This window comes from Numida meleagris, chromosome 5, assembly GCF_002078875.1.
Source record: "Numida meleagris isolate 19003 breed g44 Domestic line chromosome 5, NumMel1.0, whole genome shotgun sequence".
Lineage (NCBI taxonomy): Eukaryota > Metazoa > Chordata > Aves > Galliformes > Numididae > Numida > Numida meleagris.
In genome coordinates this window covers 63,652,756-63,671,563 of record NC_034413.1, presented here as the reverse complement: position 1 = coordinate 63,671,563, position 18,808 = coordinate 63,652,756, and the positions used below count along the sequence as shown (strand labels likewise).

General features: G+C 38.6%; 2 long non-coding RNA genes across 9 annotated transcripts in view; both read right to left on the bottom strand.

Moving 5' to 3' along the window:
• Positions 1-8,975, bottom strand: part of LOC110400180 — a 28,515-nt gene extending 19,540 nt beyond the window's left edge. For 5 of the 6 annotated variants that reach the window (XR_002439684.1, XR_002439685.1, XR_002439687.1 and 2 more), the window contains exons 1-2: positions 8,938-8,975; positions 5,281-8,406 (exon numbers count right to left, since the gene is read on the bottom strand). This is a non-coding gene — a long non-coding RNA (uncharacterized LOC110400180). The remainder of the gene's footprint in view (positions 1-5,280; positions 8,407-8,937) is intronic. The other variant, XR_002439688.1, reaches the window with a different exon arrangement.
• The window catches only part of LOC110400375, a 104,908-nt gene continuing 97,753 nt past the window's right edge, over positions 11,654-18,808 (bottom strand). For all 3 annotated transcript variants that reach the window (XR_002439771.1, XR_002439773.1, XR_002439772.1), the window contains 2 exons: positions 15,932-15,969; positions 11,654-12,609 (listed from right to left, as the gene is read on the bottom strand). This is a non-coding gene — a long non-coding RNA (uncharacterized LOC110400375). The remainder of the gene's footprint in view (positions 12,610-15,931; positions 15,970-18,808) is intronic.

Sequence of the window (18,808 nt, the reverse complement as noted above, 5' to 3'; positions counted from 1 at the left end):
TATATTGGAACACTTAGTAATAAGAAGCCTGATAAATGTTTTCCTGTTGATAAAAGACCTTGCTATGCTAACATTATGAGCAGAGTTCATCCTTAAGTCTGGTACATGAGAAGCTGGCAGTTCACTTCATTCTAATAGATGCCTGACAGAATTCAGCATCGCTTGGAAAGGCAGAGTGGTAAATGTCACACCACAGTTACTGCTCTTTTCATTATGGACAAATCTGCTTAAGGGCATTTGCTCACCCCATTGTAAAACACCTCCAGGATTGTTTTAAGCAGGTACAAGTTCCTCATTAAAATGACAGTAACAGGTTTTGCAGAACTCTACCCATCTGCAGTGCAAACTTTTTCGACTGAGGGATATTTTCAACATATTTTTATAACATCCGTGCCTCTGGCTCTTTCTGTGCAACAGAATAGGTGCACCTGAGCATCATTGCTCCATGATGTGACCACTGTGGTGAGTGTATGCCTCTAGCAAACTACAGGAGGTTTCTCTTTCAAAGGGACCAGGGTCTAGGGATTTCTTTAATGCATGCATGCATATAAGTATATGTCTATATCTATGTGTTTGTATACATCTTTTAGTGACCTATACCTCTCCTGTATACATGTACTTTTTATCTATTTATTTATTTACAGCTTAGAGTAATGGCCTTGACTTGAAGAAATCTGGGCCATGTACAAAAGTGAGCAACAACTTTGGTTATCAAAGAATGTCAGAGGTTCAGTGCTTTCCCAAACATAAAGGAGTGTACAGTCAATCTCCCTGGAACCCAGGACGTGAGAGTTAATGAAATTTGGCAGCTAACTGATGTCAGATGCAGCTTTGAATCTGGAAACCCAATTACCTCTTTCTGTTTCAAAGCAGAGGTCATTCCAGTCAACATGACTGTACTGCCATACTTCCCAATTCAATCTGAGAGGTTGCAAGAGATTCTGGCTTTCAGAAAAGCCAATGTCAATCTCAGTTTCCAGCACGTTTCAGTGCACAGTGAGCGAATGACACATATCAACTAATGACTTTCACATGAGCCAGGCAGAAATATGAATGTAGTGCCTGTCCACACAGACAAAGGGCAAATCTATCAGTAAGCTGTGGGTAAGGGTGCAACTGAAATGCTCTATTGCAATGTCTCAGTTTCTTAACTCCATGTAGTTATCCCAGTGGTAATTTTTTTTTTGCCCCAGAATCCATTGTTCATACACATTTACTGCAGTAATGTCTGTCCTTTCTCCATTCCTTAACATCTCTCAGTAGAATAAACAGATAATAGTCACGTGGGATACATACCTGCTTGGCATCTGCCCTGAAAGTGGTTTTTAGTGACGGAGAATCGTTTAAAGAAGCTGCAATGCTAACACTGACAAAAGAGATTTTTGCTGGAGAATGCAGAACAGTTCCCAAACCCTCCTGAGGACAAATAGCAAGAAAGAGGATATCAACCAGGCCTATGACAGAGAAGGACCACGTCCATTGTAATCACCATCCCGGGTTTATCCAGGATGCTTGAGGTAGTAAATCAAAGCACTGATCTGTGAAAAGGGAGCTGGATTTTTATTATGAGCACTTTGAAGTTCTCTCTGCGTGGAAGAAATGAGCACTGTATGTCAGTGGCCCACTGTCATGCCTGATTCTTCTCACTCCTCCGCCAGTATAAATCAGAATCACTCTGTGGAAGAATTTATATTGCAATTTTGTGCATGTAGCAAAAACTGTCCATGAAAGGTAATAAGGATGCAATTTTTTTTAGAGATCTTCCTATCTCAGTTTTATTTTAGTTTTCAAAAGGTAGAAACCTCATCAGACCTGAAAGAAGTGAGGCTCCTCATAAAAAAATCATTGCACATGGTACTTCTTCCCAGGTGGCCAGAAGGCCTATGGCATCCTGGCTTGTGTCAGAAATAGTGTTGCCAACAGGAGCAGGGAAGTGATTATCATCCTGTACTCAGCCCTAAGGAGGCCTCACCTCAAGTACTGTGTTCAGTTTTGAGCCCCTTGTTACGAGAAAGACATTGAGGCCCTGGAGCATGTCCAGAGAAGGGCAACAAAGCTGGTGAGGGGTCTGGAGCACAGTCCTTATGAGGAGCAGCTGAGGGAGCTGGGATTGTTCAGTCTGGAGAAGAAGAGGCTCAGGGGTAACCTTATTGCTCTCTTCAGCTATTTGAAGGGATGTTCTGGCGAGGTGGGGTCAGCCTCTTCTCCCATTTAACTAGTGATAGGATGAGAGGGAAGGGCCTCAAGTTGCACCAGGGGAGATTGATGTTACTTCTCCAAGAGGGTGGTCAGGCACTGGCACAGGCTGCCCAGGGAGGTGGTGAAGTGACCATCCCTGGAGGTGTTCAAGAAACGTTTAGATGTTGTACTGAGGGACATGGTTTAGAGGGAAATATTGGTGATAGTTGGACAGTTGGACTGGATGATCTTTAGAGGTCTTTTATAACCTTGGTGATTCTGTGCTCTTTGGTCATATATAAAGCTACTACAAAGCACTTGTTAACCTACTCCCATGCATTTCAGAGTTGTTTTCAGGATTCCTCTTTGAGGGCATTTACCATAACATTTTCTTGTCTACATAATGAATCTTCATGTATCAAGAATCACTAATCATAGACTCATTTGAGTTGGAAGGGACCTTAAAAGGCCATCTGGTCCAACCCCCCTGCAATGAGCAGAGACATGTACAGCTCAATCAGCCCTGTACAGCCTGATCTTGAGCGTCTCCAGGGAGAGGACATCCACTATCTCTCTGGGCAACTGGTTCCAGTGCCTCACCACCCTTATTGTAAAAAATGTTTTCCTTATATTCAATCTAAATTTCTTTGTAGACATGACCCTCATCTCGCTTATGCTGAGTTCTGCTCTGTGCAGCACAGCCTTGGAGAAGCATCACCCTATTGGCTGCAGAGGTATAGTGCAAGGAAAAGCATGGTTCAGCGTGGTACCAGGGCCATGTGCTGCAGCTTTTGGTGCTGCCCAGTGAATTAAGATAGCCCAGTTCTGCCTCAAATTTCATAAATTAGTGAAGCATTCCTCTCTGAAATTCTGTGATGAAGCATGTAATTATCACCAAAATCCACATCAAATACCTTATATCCCAATTAATTACTGCAGTACGCAGTAGCTGCCAGCTCATCTAGAATACTTAATTGGAGAAAAAACATTTAAAGAAAGAATGCAGAAAAACTTAAAAATTAAAAAGTTCTTAAGGTTTTGATGCAATATTCATTTGCACATCTGCTACTGGATGTAGTGAAATCAGAGATGTGCACCGCGAAAGAAGCTGAAAAGATTTTTTTTTCCTACTTTGCAGTGATTTTAAGAATGCAGCACATCAGCTGTCCTGGCTTTTCCTGTTTTTAAGTGGAGCAGTGGTGCTGAAAGGGGTGCAAAGGGGCAGTGGTGGCTTCCAGAGAGCTGCCTGCCCTTGTTTTGCTTGTCAGTTGCTTATGTAAGGGAGACATGATAATGCAATATGCATCCTCTTTGGATCTTACATTTCTATCATTAAATATTAAGCAAGAACAATAACCTGGAAGAAAGCAATGTAACCCTATTATCTTCTAATTTGTTAATGTTGTTAAATTCTTGGCAAAGGGTATCTACCTGCTCTTTGACAAATGTGTACTGTAGCTAATTAACTCAGGTAAAACAGAGAGAATCCCACAGGCACTTGGTCTTCAACCTCATGTCTCATGCAATAATCCTTTTACTCATTTAAACAAAACAAAACAAAAAAAGTCTTAAGGTCCAGCTCATCTGTATGGATTCGGAAGAAGCTCCATTCCAAAGAAGTGCAGGGATGGGTCTACGAGCCATTTCAAGTCATCCTTTACACTGTTATTAAAGCTTTAGGATTAGCAAAGTCTATCCTTTAAAAAAAATTTAAAAGGGAATGAGCACTGTCTTTCTAGCTTCATGGCAAAATTGCAAGGTTTTACAGGGCAAAACATAATTATAAGAACTGAGAATTTTCTTTTGACAGGATTTTAAAATTTCACCCCATTCCAAAATGTCACTGTTTCATTTAAAACACTACCTTGGGCGTTTACAAACCTGCAGATATAAATTCATTCAGTTTTAAGCAGAATGTAGAAATTTAATATACTGCTTCACACTGAAATATTAAAAGGCTTAACTAGATGGCATAATCTACCCTTCTCCTGTATGCAGAAAGTCATTTTTAGCAGAATCACATTACTCCAAGCATCCTTTGTGCTCTATACATAATACTGATATAATTTTCTACCAGAGATATTAGTCATTTTGAGAAATTTCTCTTGGAAAACCCCAGTTACAGAAGACCAAATTGCATTTTCCAAGAAGATATGAAGGAGTAGCTTTTTCCTCTGTTCGGGCTGCATAATTTGCATGTCAGTTGAGATTATCCTCGTGATTTTGAAGTTACTCAATTCACATCAAGAAAGATAGCATGCTGCTTCATACATATTTAGCTGATGTCAAAGTTTTACTTTTTTGCACTATGCAGGATTTAATGTGAGATGGTAAACACTGGCTTTAAAAGTCTGTCCCATGTAACTCTGACGAGTTTTCTGGTTTCTTGTTTAGCATGGCCTGGTCTTAAAAAAGACTAACCTTGCCCAGGGTAAAATCGATAACAAGTAAAGATTCCTTGAAATAATTTTCTTTAATGTCACAGAAGTTATTTTCTTGTAAGCTGGGGTCATGCTGTATGGATCAGTATGCATTTTTCTCTGTCGTTTCCCCCAGTGAGGGATGTATTACCCTACAAAAGTGCATGTCTGTGAAAATGGCCTCAATTATTATTATTCTTATTTTGCTTTGTTCCATATTTCTCTACTAACAAAAAAATTTTCATTTAGAAAAAAGAAAACCTATTTCAGGGTTTCACCAAGGAAAAAAATGCATGGATCTGTGCTGCTGTGGACTGAGAAATGTGGAGATTAAAGAGGAAAATGATAAAACCAGAAAACTCAAGGAGGAGAAAAAATAGGAAATTGTCTTTTGGAAGATGACAAAGCATTGAGGAGCACTGCTAAAATCTTGCAAGAAATAGGCAAGATGACATCTCTATGGGAAACATAAGATCAGAATGTACTGTGATGTCTCTGGGCTCAGCTACTTGGGAACCCAATTCCCCATTGGGAAATGTCCAACCAGCGGCAGAGCACAAGGAATGAAGGATTCTCAAGATTATCAGGCTCATTTGGGCACAGAGAAATGTCATTTGATCTGAAAATAGTAGAGGTGTGATAGAAAAGCACCAGGACATTATTTATGACTTCAGTAACTTACCTGGAACATCCACTGAGACGACGTTGGGGCTCTCACGCTCCTCAGTGGTTTCCAACTGGCTAGCATGAAACTGGAGGAGAAGCTTGTTACCCTTCATGTAGGCAATTAAGCACGCTGTGCTGGCCTCCTGGTCTTCCATATTTTGATTCGTCCTGCTTGTGTACTCACACAGGACAAAAAAAGCATAAAAATATATGAGGAGATTGATAGATCTTTCCCAGATCATTTCCTGTAATGCAATCTATACTACTTTGAAAAGTCATGTTTCTTATCACTCAAGTAATGCAATTATACCCAATTCGTTATGAACATACCTCTAACAACAGTATTTTGGTATTTTTGTAGCTGAGGGTCTTTCAGGATCAAAGAAAATTTAAGCGCAATTCGGTTCAGTGACACCAAAGCACCAAAATACAGCACAGCAAAGAGGCAAAAAAATGTGGGCTAAGTGATGCCATGGGCCAGGTTCAGATGTGCTTCTCTGTACTGAATCCAAAATGTGTACAGCAAGAGTCTGTTCCACAGCACCTGAAACTCTTTTAGGCCTTGGAGTAGACTTATGCAGCCTAATTCAGCTGTGATTATTATATGTTGGGTTTTTTTTAGCCTCTGATTCCATTCATTATTTTTAAAAATTGCCAGCAATGTTCTAACTATAATTACAACAGCTTGTCATATTTCTTTTTCTAACCCGATTTTGGTAGTGCACCAGCAATATGGAAATGCGTCACTATCAGCCTTTGAATGTCTCTGCGTGTTTATAATGGTCTAGATGAATGTGCTGGTAAACTACAGCCCCTGGGAGATTCTAGATTTAATTATAAGTAGCTTATTTATACAGAAGGTATTTAAAATTCTAATTAAAAATAAATAAATAAATAAAAGCTTACTTGAAGTCTCCACTACTTCCTGTTATAGACATAGTATAATCCCATAGTTACAGGCTTCTAATATACCACGAGATACTTTTGAAATCATTTGGTGTTTTGAGAATATTTCATAAAGAATTTGCATACCTTTTAAGTATCTGAGTTTTCTCCCGGCCTGAACACAAAAGTGTCCCTCGAGGCACAAATCTCAGAAAGTGTGTAACGAATAAATGGAAAGCACTTTGCATACTAATATAACCCTACTCTTACCTATTGTCCTATGAAAGGGAAGCTTTTTATTGCTCCCAATTTTGGCACAAATTGGTGACTGCAGTGAATAGATGCATTATCAGAGCTGCACAAAAGAAAGCTTACCAAGTCCTGTTTTCTTCAGAACAGCTTACACAATGCAAAACCTGAAAAGCCTTCAGACAACTGCCAAAGAACCACAATATAACAAAGAAGAAACCATTTCTTTTTTCTCTGCTTCTTCTGTTCTATAACACATTTCTAACACTGTAATATCCATTTAAGAGAAGAGAAGCGATAGGACAATATATTATTGTGAAAAAAACTGCCGGGGGAATATAAGCAATAAGCAACCTGGAAAGTGATGCTCTGAAAAACAAATGCCTTTCTTTATCAGTAACACGTTAAGTATTTTAGTCACTCCCAAGTGCTCTCACTGCGAAGCTCTTGGTATCAGCAGAAAGATTCTGAGTGAACACAATGTAAACTTAACGAATTGAAAATCTCTTCATATTCTTTCCATTTAGCTAAGTAAATGACCAAAAGATAAGCTGAAATCTCAAAACAATCTCAAAATCTCCATATAAATGAAACCAAAACATCACATACCTTGGTCTCAGAAATCTGTTGCTGGTCACAAAGAGATATAAATTTGGAGAAAAGGCTTAATAAAGTAACAGCATAACGAACCTTTCTAAAACATCTTTTAAAAAACAGCTGTAAAAAACTGAAGGCAACAGTACTGCCAATTCAAAATAAAAATACAAAAGAACTGGGCATGGCTTGAAAAGAATTTCTGGAGGTGTAGGGTTCCATCCCTTAAGGAAGGCTGGGCCATACCTAAACAACTAAGAACAAATGGTCATTTAAGCTCTGGGCGTCACTGGAGATAGAGTCCAGAGGACTTTTCACTGTTTGACTATCTTCAGCATTACAAAGCTTTTTCTAAAGCCTAACCTAAATCCCATTTGCTGAAAATTAATCCCATTATTTTGTACACCATTCTAAGTGGACACAGAATAATTTATTACTGTCTTTGCAATAATTCTCAAATGGCTCTAATTGTACTACATGTGCTTTTAGATGGTTATAATTTTAACTAAATCTGGTAATTGGAAGATTAACTACTGATTGAAAATCATCACAGCTTAAATAAAATATAGCTGAATCCCACTCCTAAAATTTATACTTTTAAAATATGAAGACAGGCTAGAAAATTCTTTAGTTTAATCCATTATCAAGAGAGATAACCACAGTGAATTCACTTTGCAATTCTGGTATTATCCTCATGTATTTGCGTCTAGGTAATCCAAACGTGGTGGGATATAAGGCAATAGCTGATTCAAAATAAAATAAATACGATTGTGAATAAAAGCTGTATTAGTCCCTGAGCCTACAACTACTCCATGCAAATAGAAGCCATGCTTGGTTTGCATATTTAGATGGATATTATGATTTGAGTAAAAGAGCTACTTACACATATTGATTAAAATGAAGCTAGCGGTTAATTTCTTCCCTGAGGTGTGCATAGCTGTAAAAATGACTTTCCCACATTTCTGAGTGTTAAGCAGTAATAGATGCATAAAACCTGGGTATTGAGAGTCTTTAATAGACTTTATAGTCTTATTAATAGTAGTCTTTAAAAGGTAATAAAATTCCAGCAGGTGAGGTCGCTCTCTAGGAATCTTATGTTAAGGTCCAGATTCTCAGCCACCAGGAGCTCACTCAGCCCTACATTGCGTATCATGCAGCTGCAACACTAAAATCGAGCAATTGATTCACAAGTGTGCAGATATCTGTAACAAGGACCTAGCCATTTAACCACGTGTTTAGAAATCAGCTACCTCCCTACTCCTGGGAGAAAAGGAATTGTTCTTCTCTGAATCCTATCTCTAGTCGTGCACTGCACTCACAGCCTCTGCATAGGAATGATTGCTCTACACTGTGGATGCTGCAGGAATGAAACCATGCAAAAGGATCTAATCTTGCCACCCTTGTTTCCAGATTCCTTAAAAAAAAAAGAAAAAAGAAAGAAAAAAGAAGAAAAATCAATATTTGGAGCTCAAGGGAGAGCAACTGTTCAAATCTGTTATTTAAAGTACTGTGCCTGATACCAGTCTAAATCAGGTTTCAAAATCCAAATTATTCAAGAGGCAATTTATTTTCTGAAAAGCCATTCATTTATTATTCTCCTGCAAGTGTACTGGGAAATACACTTTTTCAATTACCTTGGTGTCACGGTATTGTCTAAGTGTCTGCGTCCGTGACAAGGGGGACAGGCCCAAAAGACAAAAAAAAAAACGAGAAAAGAGGAAGAAAAAAAAAAAAATTGCCGGCGATAAGAGCCAGCCCCCGGGCGGTCCGGCGGCTAAAGCGGCAGAGAAGCCGCGGAGCCGCAACCTGGGAAGAGGGGGACCCGTAGACGGATCTAACACAAAAACAGCGGCACCGATCTGAGGAGGAACAACTAATTTTACTAAATATATCAAAATGAGGCTAGTAGAATTATGATAGAGGGTTTACAGGCCGAAAATCTTACACAGTAAAATGCAGGAGGACCACGTGCTTTCTCCGCCGGGCTGGGAAGAACAGACCCCGCGTCTCCCACGTGGCTTCACCACCCCCTCTAACGCAAAGACCCCTGGGGCGTGCACCTCCTCCCCTCCCCCTCAGAGGGCCACACCAAAAAAGGTAGTTTGCAGTAACCGGGGAATTAACTCTTTATCTGCCCGTACCTTACATGATGTAATGATGTGGAACACCGACAACAAAAAATCACAAAACCCTAACACTTGGATTTTTTTTAAAGTGGTATGGTCTAAAGTGCATGGTGTCAAACGATGATTTTTGATCTGGGCATCTGAAATGCAAAGGGACAATGGAGAGAAAATGCGCACAAATTCCTTACCACCTAGGAGCAAGAAGTGACGCAGCTGATAAAGGAGAAAGCTGAAAGGAGGAATTAAAGAATCGGGGCTAAACTCCCACAGATTTACACTAAATATATTGTGTAGTCCTGTCAAAACCAAGGACACATGGCAGAAAAATTCTTCAGGTTGCTGTTCACACAATAAGGGCCTGTAAATGGCCATTAGCAGTACCATAAATGCACTATCCTTATTCATTTCAATTGTTATTGGGTATTAGAAAATACCTAGAGTAGAATCTAGTATGAGATATTAGCGTAGGGTTTTTAGAGCTATTTGTAAAAAATATAATGCATATGCACACATGTATACAAATGTATGTACAGCTTATGTATGTACATATTATTTCGAGGCAGATTAAAGGAAAACTATTTTTCAAGCAGACACTGTGAGGGAATCTGAGAAGGATCTAAGAAGTTGAGAAGCCTATCCCAGAATTTTAGCTGTTTGAAAATGCATATTGGTTAGGAGGAAAAAAAGGTTGAAAAGTAGTTTTCATCTAAAGGTTTGATCTTCCTTTCTATGATATTAAAATATATTGATTTTAGAAGTCCAGGATAGTGAGCATTAAAGGATTTGAATCAACAACATTTATATGGGACATCTGTAGTTGGAGAAATGGCAAATTGCCACACAACCCTAAACTGCAAGAGAAGAAGTTAGGCAAGCAAAATATCTGGCATCATCCTATGCCCTGAAGAACTAAAGCCCACCACTGATTTGCTGCACAGGCTGCATTCCTTTCTGGCCTGTTGACCTATCTTCTGTGTATATCACTGTATGCCTTATGCAAGACATCAATACTTAGCTTAAGGGTGAAATCAAATACACTTAATAAAGGCTGGCAGATTCTAATGCATGAAGCACTTTCTACAGGAACATCAGACAACAGATCTGATTTTCGCTCTTACATGTAAGTGAAGTATTTATTCCGCTTAAGGCTTGTGCAACCTCTTTGATACCAACTTCATCTGGTGTTACGAGAGAGATCCTGACCTTATTGGAAGAGCAAATTGTTTCCTAGTCCCTGTACACAACAGGAATATTTCTTTTGACTTTCCTGGCCATAGATCATGCTCAGAGGTTTCTTTCTTGCAGAACAATAAAAGGTGACTCTCTCGAGGTTTTCTCTGTGATCAAGATTTCATGTTATTGGACTGGCTGACACCAGCTTTTCCATATTTCGTGTATCAACAGAGCTGTACTGAGTGGTGGAAAATTACTGACTGCCTCCATGGGCAAAACCAAAACCTTGAATCCTATGGACAGCTATGGAAAGCAAGTACAACTTGTACATCCAAACAGTGGGAGGAGAATGAGTGCAGAAATTTCTGCATTTTCTTCCCCATGTGTCTCACTGCTTTCTTTATACATGAGTGCAATCTTGACTGAGTTGCAGCAGCAACCTATTTGCCATTTGGTAGGTGCAGAGCTTTTCACAGATAAATAGGTAGAACAAGAGCCTGCATACTTGTAAAAATCTGCATCAGCTGAGGTGTCCCACTGTTTCGCAGCAGCTACGACAGTGTAATTGCTAGAAAAATGTTGCCCATGCAATTCATCTCTCATTTGTCCACCAAATTTGGACCATACAGTTTGTAGTAGGACAGTCCAGCCAAGAGTGGCAATGTGCTCCACAGTCTTCAAACTGGCATGGGGCTTGGCATTATTGTGTTGCGAGAGGAACGTTGTCTTCTCTGGCCTGACTCTAAAAGTTTGAGCCTTCAGCTTAGTCAACATCACAATACAGTGATCACAGTTGATTGTTTGTCTGGGATCCAGGAAATCCAGAAGGATCACCCTTTTCCTATCCCAAGAGACAGTGCACGTCACTTTGCCCATAGAGGACTGAGTCTCGAATGTATCCTTTGATGGGGAATTCACATGTTGCTACTCCGTGCTGCTGTTTTGACTCCACCTTGTAGTGGTGACATCACGTTACATCACTACTAACGATACAATCCAGGAAACTGTCACATTCAGCCTTGTGTTTGTTCAGTATGTCCTGACAAACTTGCACAAGGTTTTCCTGTGCGAGCATTTGTGGGACCCACCCAGAACAAACTGTGATATTCCAACATTGCCACCATCATTTCCAACACAATTAAGATGATATTAAGTTCCGTACACAGTTCCCTGGTTGCAATTGTCAGTTTGCGCCAATGAGCTGGTCAAGATGCTCTTCATCTCATGGCATGACAGCTGTGCACGGCTGTCCAGAACATGGCTTGGCTTTCATGCTGCCACTGCTGAAACGCACCACCCACCACCTCACAGTGCTCACATCCCTGCTTGGTCTCCATAAATGTTTAGCAAATGTCAATGAATGTCAGTGGGTGCCATTTTTTCCAAACGGAGGAGTTCAATGACACACCTTTGCTTCATATGCACTTTCATGTCAGACACTATTCTGTCAGAGTGCCCCCTGCTGCCATCTGTCACATGACAACTAAATGTAAGGGAATACAGGTGAGAAGGTTCAACCTCTGCAGCCATACCACCAACTCTGATGTTGTGGGCCAACACCATAAAATAGGAGGAATTACTTTTGGAGCAGCCCTTATACAAGTGAGGTTGTTATTAAAAAAAGCTAATTACAAATGCTTATTTTTAAGGAGTGATTCCATCATTGAATGTGAAGGATCCATATTTCACAGTCTGTCTTTGGATGAGGCATACAATAGCTGTGGCATTTACACTGTGCTGCTTTTGAAGCAAGAGGCTCAGACTGGTTTTACCTTTGCAGCCTTTTCTGCAGATCAAGTGCTGCAGGGCCAGTCTGCTCCCAGCCATAAGACACAAGGAAGGCTCAAGGATACATCTCTCAAAACCAGCTTGCAGGGAAGTAGTAAAGGCCAAAGCATAAGTAGGGAATGTGTATAAAATGACCGTATCCCATCAAAGGCTCAGTATGCAAGCTGAGGGCATTACTGCAATCTGTAAGCAAAGTTTGGCTGATTCTTGTGATACTGATAAAATTGATAAGAAAGTCTTCTGGTTATCAGGCCCATATATGGGAATAATATTAAAATACTTGTTTCCTTAATAAAAAGCTGAACTACATTTATTTCTTCTCAGTGCTCTCTGCTCAGCACACATACGCACTCCATGAGGGTCTCCCAACAATACTGCTGGGCTGAATGCTTGCAAGGTATACTTACTTCACGTCAGAGTTTTCTCTGGGCAGCAAGGCTCTGTGCATCATTCATCACATAATTTATGACAAATATAGAGCTTCAAAAGTGCTTGAGATTTAATAATGTTTTCAATATACTTCAGACTCTCTAGATGAGAAGAAAAGTGCATATTTTTAATAATCCCCCATAGAACAATCCAATCCTTTGAAAAATCTTCTGGGAAGGTCTCCATCTGGCAATAGCCCACTAATTAAATACTTACAGGTAATGTCCATTTTATTTAGAATCAGAAATATATCTTTTCCTGTAATTCGGGCAATTATATTGCTATCTGGTTAGCCTGTCATATGGAAACAACCTTTCCTATAAAAAAAGTCTTTTTTTTTTCTTTTTTGGTACTTTAGTACTGTGTTGATTCAGTTCAAAACTTGATAAATGCAATTAATTCATCTTTATCCTACACCTCCAGTGCATTTCCTTCTGTCACACAGACACAGAGAGAAATATCATTTCCAGTCAATGTCCTCTTACTTTCTCATCTGTACTTCACTGTTTTTGCCTTTCTATTAGTATCCAGCTAGAAACTGATCTGATAAGACAATTATATTATAGTACTTTGGGGTGTGGGGAGAAAAAGGTTTGCCTTTTCTATCTCTGTATGATTAGCTTCCCTCTGCCCTCCCTAAAAAATAAGTAAGAATTGAGCCCAGAGTCCCAGGACTCTCCTATTTGCTGCCATGGATGAAAAGGGCATTTGTGCCCTCTTTCTTATTTTCCCTCTCTTCTTTCCTCTGAAGCACTTCTTCCTTTTTGAAGAAGCTATTTTCATTTGACATGCCTTTTATAAGTATTCCCTGAGGACCCTCAACAAAAATTGTCTGGTAGTACAGACAGCTTTTTCCTTTTGTGATATTTAAGTCTAACTTGGTGGCAAAGCTGTTATTTTCAGCTCATCAGAAAAGCTTTTTTTTTCCCCCCTCCGCTCTAGAGCTATGTTGCAGCTTTTGTAATTTATTATCGGCACAAATCCTTTCCAGTTCAGTCAAATTCCATTATAAACCTTATGTTTAGCTCTTAATAACTTTGTTTACAAAAATTGATCTGCCTTGAAAATTTTCCAGGTGAATTTTTTAAAACAAAGGGCATTTTAAAGAGCATTCCCAAGAACATATTAAAAATGGACAGCCATGTCAACAAGCATCTGAATTTAAATTATGCAACGGCAATTCTACTGTTTTAAAAAGGTTGCAATTTTGCACAGAAAATGAATAATGAAATATATTATGAGGAATTATTTTGGAATAAGACTAGGTATTTTCTATGAAATGAAGGACAGGCAAGCCACTTATGTTTGAATTGCTTAAAGGTACCTGCTTTGCAATGCTAACCAACTATACATGTTGTCCCTTTTCAAATCACTCACCCTGAGACTTCTCAGCTGTGAGTTACTGGATTGTATCCTATGAGCTTTTTACTTTATGGTGGACTGGACTTGCTGCTCTGGAAATGGTTATGTGCAAAGTCAGGATGGCAGATCAGTCTTTGAGGAAAATAAACAATTTTTAATTTTTTTTAATACGGAATAGGCTGCAGACCATGCCTGAACTGGTGCTTATAGACCCAATGTTTGATCCAAATAGTCTGGGATAAAGTAAATATGATTCATTCTGGAAACCACTACCAGGATAAGTAAGTAGTGCTAAAGACGCTGAGTGGACATTTTTCTTCTAGAAGAGTGATTATGTTTTATCTGTGTGTATGTAAGTTCAACAGTTAGATGATCTATGAGAAGCTTGACCCAGAAATTTAAATAATAAGCCATTTTAGAAATAAAAGTAATAACCAGGAAATAATCCATGGTATACTTATCTATAAAGCACTATCTGGTGCTTTATAGCGGAGGTTTCAAGGTCACCTTTTAAAGTACTATCAGCTCTTGTACCAAAAGTCCCCTCTTTCTCCAAACATGTCCCTTTCCATTAAGTGGTACACTTGCTGAAGTGTGGACAAGTTATGTTGAACACAGAGATAGTTCTTATAAAACAAAAGTTTTAAAAAAAAAACCAAAAACACATTTCTGGGATGATGCCAATGAATTTTAAAAATAAATTTCAAAGCTATGAAAAATATATTTCACTGTGTTCTATTTCTTGAGATAATTCAATGCAACAGCTGGAGAGCTGCAGATTTCATTTTGATATATGCTTTCTTAAAAACATGTCCAACCACCTAAGTAGCAATATTTGCATTAAATGATGCATACTAAATACTAATGTTTAATGGAATGCCATAAGATGTTGTGCCAGAAGGAAAAACACAGAGAAATAGCATTGGTTCTTTTAACAAATCAATTTAAAACAGATTTTCTAGAAACATAAAGCAGCCAATATTATTTTTCTGAAATACATACATATATAGGACACAGAGCAATAAAATTTGGGGGGGGGAAAATATCCCAGTAGCTAAAATAAAATGTTTCTGCTGTCATTGTTACTAGTCTTATGGTAAATCGTTGCTGTCTGACTTTGGAGATGGATGGCCAGAATAATTGGATTTCAAATTATATAAAATAAAATATATGTGCTTACAAATGAAGAAAACAACCAGCATAACATGGAAAAAAAAGGGCTTGTCCTTTATGAATCTGATTTTTACTTAGAGGCCTGGCTTACAGGAGCAGTCGGCATGAGCTACCTAAGTGAGGATGTGAGTTTTAAGAATACAGAATATCTTTAACTATCACCAGTTTTCAGGCTGTGCTGAGAATTTCTCCTTAAGCATGGCAAAGGCAATGTCATTTCTCCTTGACTGAGAATCACTGATACATTATAACAACGGAATTCGCTATTTGCTGCATTACAATGACTTGCTTTTTGTAATTTGTCATTAATATGCTTCTACCTGAACAATGCAAATTATGAATTAAATTGCCACAGGGAAAAATGATGAACCTATTCTTTGTTTCTATCTAAAAGCAGACAGTTGCAGTCTCTTTGCTCATAATAACGTTCATTCCTTGCTTCCCAACAATTTCACTCATCTAAGTTTTCTTTTTAACTCATGAAAAGGGCAGTATATACTGCGACCTTCGTTACTACTGTTTTATAAACAAGTTTTCTCCCCTACCTGTCCCTGCAATGAAATGGTTAAGACTACACTAGAGATTCAACTTAATGAAGCTCACAAAAAAAAAAGTCTGTACCCCTTCAGATTTCAGTGCTCCCAAGAATACACATCTTTTATCAATCAGGTCATCTGTATTTGTAGTACGTAGTATGCACGTACCTCTCTGAGAGATGCTCTATTTGCTGAAGGGAAAGTCTCCACACAATCCCTATGGGCCTAATATCAACTTCAGCACAATCTTTGTTGTTGCTTGACAAAGCACTGACAAACTGCTTCTTTTCATAACTGGTCTCTTTAATGAAAAACAATTGCTTAAGACATTCAAACAGGAAAACATACTTACATCTGCAACTTCACCAGCTATATGCCTCTTCTCTGAAACTAAGGAAAGAGAATATTTCATGGTAAGCTGTAAGATTCAAACATTCAAAATACATAAATATGTTCTTTGAATAATGCTACCTATATTTATGATATTTTATGCATAATGGTTTTCCTTACTCTCAAACTGTTACTTGTTGGACATTTGTAAAGATCTGAGGCATTAGACTCCTTTTAATGTGATATTTTTATGTGCATTCCTAAGTGGACTGGCTGGAAAACAAGATCATGTGATCTGTATTACATTTCTGGTACTAAACTCACAGTAGTAAATTCAGCATATTTGCGATAACAGCCAAAGTTTTGATGACATTTTTGGTAACACAAAGATACAGAATAACTAACCCTTCACCTGTCACCCATCACTGAACCTATTCGTGTCCCAAAGGTAACAGCTCTCTAGTTTTCACTGATAAGCATTGATATGATTTTGCATATCATTTGTCACCGCTGTTTGACATTTTCCTAGATCTGTTTTCAGGTGTGTGAGCATCTTGGGAAGCTCCTAGACCCAAGGAATGGTAGTGATCCATCAGAATGGAGTGGAGCAGAAGCTTACTCAGGCTGTATGTGTTTTTCTCATTAGAGGTGGTGGCCAATGGCCAGGATAAGCAACTGCCCTAGTGTTAATAAGGTTGCTTACTTTATCAGTGACTGCAGGTAGGCCTATATGTATTTGTTCAACTTAAAGAAGAGCTTTGAGACGTCTCCACCATGACTTTAATAGTGTAGATTTTTTGGTGATATATGGTAATGCTGAAAAGACCTAATAAAGGATTGTTTCTGCTGCAAACATACGACAGATTGGATTATACGTCCGTCCTAATTCTTTCTGGATTTCTCATGATCCTCATGGCCATTAGCGCTATCTCTATAAATCCTTAAATCATTTCTTCTTGCTCCAAATTCTGCTTAGCAGGGCACATAGCATTTCCATCCCTTTCTTTCAGTTTTCTGTCCTGCAATGAGGGAAATATCTTTCCTATAATGGATAATATCACATTTGAATAAACCATCTATTTCTTTGTATTATCTCTTGCTTTTTATCTATTCCTTTTGGAAGATATCCCAGAGTGGGCATGGTAAATAAGTCTCTTTTATCAGGGAACGTTCTCCCATATTAAATTTCTCATTCATTCTGGAACCTACAGGCAGCTTAAAATATACCTCATGTCAGTGCCATCACAGCCTGGAGACACACTGCAAAGACAGGAAGAGATTGACTTTCTGATAGCTATCTGCCTGTGATAATAGTATAGAAGGGGTGTCAGTCATACTCCACACATCTGTTCCAGCTCTGAAGAAACACAAGCTAATCATTTTTATGATTAGCATGAGTATACTGGGCAGAACCCCAGCTGAGATATTTCTCTCTTTTTTACAATATAAATTTGTAGTATATTATTCTAAATATCATGTTGTCTAAAGCCATTGCAGCATATGCAAGTGATTTTTATTTTTTCTCCTGAAGTACCTTGGGATCATCATGGGCCTCTCACATAACTGCTGGGAAGTTATTCTCTTTAGGTCACTTCTGGCTCTTCCTTCATCCCAACAAGTATTAAATGTCTGCAGTTACACTATTCTTCCACTTTTTTTCAAAGTCTTTGAATTTCAAGAGTGGAAAACACATAAAAAAGAGCATTTTGCCTCTTCTCCTGATTTTAACTCAGGCAGACAAGGAGAGGCCTTACTTTCCTTTTCAGCTGAATCAAACCGTAGCTCTATGTATTTGATCTGCTTTGCTATCCCGTCTATACTTTGGCAGATATTCTTCTCTAGAACTAAATGTGCTTCAAAACATAACTCCCTTGTGTACTATTCTGCTCAGACTAGAGTGCTAGTAGTCATTTTACAAAAGACCAAAGAGAAGGGGAGCAGGCTGCTCAGTTTTGCTTTTTAGTTTGTGTACCAGTCTTCACATATACTTTACCTGTGGTTTTCAATATCACAGCAAAATCTGACCATGTATATCATTCTCCAGAGCTCACTGGAACTCACCTTGCCCCCATGGAGTACACAGCTGCACCAGCTACTCTATTTTGGTCATGTGTTACAAATCACTTTTAAACCATCCTGCAGCAGCAGATTACATAAACTAAACATTTATTCTTCCCTCAGTCTAAAAAACCAAGAGAAAGAAAATATGTGCTTCCAAAGCCTCAGCCACAGTAAATCAGAGTTCTACTGACTTAAGCATATGGTTGATCATCCTCACATTTGAAGGCTCATTATCTTGGTGGTGGACTATTGCAGAAAATCTTTGCAGTTACCTCACATTAGAATTTTTCAACTTGATTTTCACTGTTAATGGAATATGGTAAGCTTTTACTTCTAAGAGGTCCTTACATGAATCTGGATTCCAAATCTATTTCTCTGGCATTCAGTTTTCAGATTATTAGAAAACTGATTTGTCCCTAAAAGTTTTCTTCACAAGTCAATAGACAGTTAAGATTGTATGAGGCTGATTAAGGTCACAGATAAATAGCAAATACAAAGAAAGAGAATTTTATAATTTCCTTCTCTGCGTACGACAATTTATTTTGACTTAAGAATTGACCTTGTTTGGAATTTTCATCAAAAAAAAGTTTCAATAGTCTTCTACCCCAATAATTAAACAAATACTGATGGTACAGATTAGGTCACAAGAGACTAAGGCTGTTCATGAAAGTATTCTAAGCTAAGACAGTAAACTTAGACTAATAAGTATCAATAACATGTTTTCCTTTACAGAGAGACTGGAAGCAAGCCCTGTCTTTATCCTTTTCTTATCCTTTAGTTGCAGAGCCATACCATTATTCAGAATAAGCAGCCACAGCTGGAAACTAATGAGGAGGTC